The sequence below is a fragment of the Lolium rigidum genome, chromosome 2 (genome assembly GCF_022539505.1).
Source record: "Lolium rigidum isolate FL_2022 chromosome 2, APGP_CSIRO_Lrig_0.1, whole genome shotgun sequence".
Taxonomy (NCBI): Eukaryota; Viridiplantae; Streptophyta; class Magnoliopsida; order Poales; family Poaceae; genus Lolium; species Lolium rigidum.
The window spans coordinates 38,583,286-38,586,902 of NC_061509.1; positions in this window are offsets into that span (position 1 = coordinate 38,583,286).

The window sequence follows — 3,617 nt, forward strand, 5'->3', positions numbered from 1 at the left end:
GAGGAGCTACTACTTCCGCTGCCCGCTGGAACGGGGAGGTGGACGTCGTCTTCATCAACAACCGAACGTGTGACCGAGTACGGAGGTGCTGCCCGTTCGTGGCGCCGGAACCGATCGTGATCAAGATCTTCTACGCGCTTTTGCAAGCGGCAAGTGAACGTCTACCGCAGCAACAAGAGCCTCATCTTGTAGGCTTTGGAATCTCTTCAAGGGTGAGACTCGATACCCCCTCGTTGCTACCGTCTTCTAGATTGCATCTTGGCTTGGATTGCGTGTTCGCGGTAGGAAAATTTTTGTTTTCTATGCAACGTTATCCTACGGGAAAATGGAGTGGCGCCCCAAACGGAGGAAAGCCGATGATGAGACATCGGGCTGGCACAAACATGGTACTCGTCTTGCCGACGAGCTTAGCCCTCCACGACTCTCCGGAGCACTCAAGGTGGACGACGGCAAGCGCATCAAGTCGGAGGTTGGGTTGGTTTCATCCAGCTCGACCAGGTAGCAAGATCAAACCAATGAGCAAACCGGGAGAGGCTGATCCTTGTGATCGGCCCCAAAAAGTTTACGAAGGGAACTTACAAAACCTTCAACGAGCAAGCAACGTGGAGGCCGATTCCAGCAATCGGCCAAAATTATCCTCACCTACCTTTTCGCTCGGGTTCAACATGTTATCCAACGAGCCGATACCATCAATTTTCTTGACGAGAATCGGCTCGGGGGGCACCAGTGTATATGAAAATACGAGGATATGCAACGAAGCATCTCATCTTTTGTTGATGGGTATTGGAATATGGGGGCCGATGCACAGGTCGGCCGTAATAAAAGTGAAAATTCGAAAATTTTCGAGCACAGCCGATGCAGCAGGCATCGACTTGAGGACATGAAAGCCGATGCATGGCCATCGACTCAAGAGGAGTAACTGTTGCGATCAGAGGGTCAATGGAGCACAAAGGGAGAGTGTTTATGAAGGAACTCCTCAATGGGGTAGACTGTTGCGATCAGAGGGTCAATGGAGCACAAAGGGAGAGTGTTTATGAAGGAACTCCTCAATGGGGTAGTTTGGAAGCTCAGATCCTCTCTTCAAGTCCATCAAAGGAAAGGAACCTTTCTGGCCGGCAGGAACTGAAAAAGCTCGGGGGGCAGATCGCCTTGAAGGCTTTCTGCTTTGGGAAGCCGATTTATGTTCAAATCGGCTAGCTTGGCGTAAGAAGCTCCCTCAGACATGATCGACCCCAGGTCCATACAGCTCTGTTTTGCCTCGGCTAAGACTCGGGGGGCAACAAGCCTGGAAGATGCCCTGTTTTTAAGAGCCGATCAGAGTCACCTCGGCTGCGGCTGCATCATGGTCGTCTCAGGGAGGAACTGGGAAGGAAAAGCCGTCGTCTAGTACAGGGCTTGGACTGTGCTGTTGCTCTGCAAGAAAAGGAAAGAAGTCCGACGCGTTGCTATCGGTCTTAGCATGACAAACGGAAGGAATGGAATTGGAGCGATTAAAAGATGAATAGAAAGAACAATTTCATTAATTCCAAGGAGCGGCTTTACAAGAAAGAGCCGATGGCTCTCAAAAGAGGGATCTGGTGCCTAGTGCACTACTACCACTAGTCCTATACTACTAGTCGTCGCTGTCCTCGTCATCGCCGCCGTCGGTGTCGTCGGCGCTGCTCCCAGGGAGCTCCTCGTCGCTGCTGCCCCAGCCCTTGGCCGGAGCCTCTTCCTCCTCGTCATCATCATCATCCTCGCTGTCCGCCCAGGAGCGGAAGCGCTTGGTCGGCGGGTACCCGATGGAGGAGGAGGAGTCATCCTCCTCCTCTTCCTCTTCGTCATCATCTTCGTCCTCACTCGTCCGCCCACATGCGGGGGCGCTTCTTCGGCGGGAGGCTGGGTGGAAGGAGAGGCCTTGGCCTTCGCTGCTCCTCCTTCTTTTTCCTCCTTGTCGGAGGAGAAGGGATTCACTGCGGGGTGGAGGCTGTCCTCGGTCTTCTTCTTCGGCGAAGATTGGGGGAAGAGTTTTGAGAAGGAAGAGGAAGAGGAAGACATTGCTACAGGAGGAGAGGGTTTTTTGGTGCCGATAGCTGGGATGGAATAGAGGATAGAGAGAGAGCTAACCAGTCGGCACGGTTAAATAATGAGAAATCTGGTGAAGGTTTAATGCCATTACAGCTTCCAAGGGATCGATGCTAAAGCTGTCAGAATTTTTAGAGAAGCTGAGAAGACAGGGCATAATGATGACGGATCGTCGTAACGGCTCTGCTCTACTACGACATGACCCTTCGAAGGGAAAGCGTAATGATTTTGGAAATGTTATTTCCAAAACCAGGGGGGCATGTGTTATCACCAGATTTTAGACAAATCCGAGAGGTGGGCCGGGCTTGGAAGATTACATGTGGAAGAATTCTAAGGCGGCCCGGCACGAAGGGTTTTGGGCTGAATTGCCCGTGTATCTTTATTTAGTAGTTTATTATTTTAGATAAGAGATAGAATCTTACTCGTGCACGGTTTAGTGCACGCCCTCATTAGAAAGTCCCCTGGACTATAAATATGTACCTAGGGTTTATGGAATAAACAACAACTCACGTTCAACCCCAAAAACAAACCAATCTCGGCGCATCGCCAACTCCTTCGTCTCGAGGGTTTCTATCAGGTAAGCGACATTCTGCCTAGATCGCATCTTGCGATCTAGGCAGCACAAGCCCCACGTTGTTCATGCGTTGCTCGTACTGAAGCGTTTTTGATGGCGAGCAACGTAGTTATCATTAGATGTGTTAGGGTTAGCATTGTTCTTCGTTTAAGCATGCTTACGTAGTGCAACCCTTGCATATCTAGCCGCCCTCACGCCTATCTCAGGTGTGGGGGCGGCACCCGCTTGATCATTATTTAGTAGATCTGATCCGTTACGATTGCTCCTTGTTCCGCAAGGATTAGTTTAATATCTGCAATAGTTAGGCCTTACAAAGGGGGAGGATCCAGTGGCACGTAGGGTGGCGTTCGCAAGTCCTAAACGGGATGTTCCTAGGATCAACTTCATGTTGGTTTTTTGGCCTTGTTTAGGATCGGCTTACGAGCACCGTGCGTGGCCGCAAGGCCCAACCTGGAGTAGGATGATCCGATTATGCGGTGAAAACCCTAAATCGTCGTAGATCTCATTAGCTTTATCTTGATCAAGCAGGACCACCAAGTATTCGTGCACCCCGTACGGATCATGGGTGGATCGGCTCTTTGAGCCGATTCACGGAGATAACTCGAGAGCCGATCGAGGCTCGTATTTAACGTTTACATGTATGCCCTGCAGAAACTAAGCGAGGCACCCTCATCACCTTCCTGACCTGGTATAGGTCAGGTGGCACGCCCTTGCACTTCGCAACGCCGCGTGTGACCAGAAGAGCATTGCGGGCCGTCGCTCGGAGGGGTCTCAGCCAGCCGCAGCTCTAGGCTCTTCCCGGCTCTACGGTGTTGACAAGGCCGCTGCCCGCCGGTGGGTTTTGGCAGTCAACAGAAGCCTGATGCTGATAGTGGCACCAGTGAGGAGTTCCGAGCAAGAGAATTGTTATGCACTCTTGAAGATGCCTATGACAAAAATGATGTTGCACATGGTAACTTTCAGTAGCCATTGCTTTCCA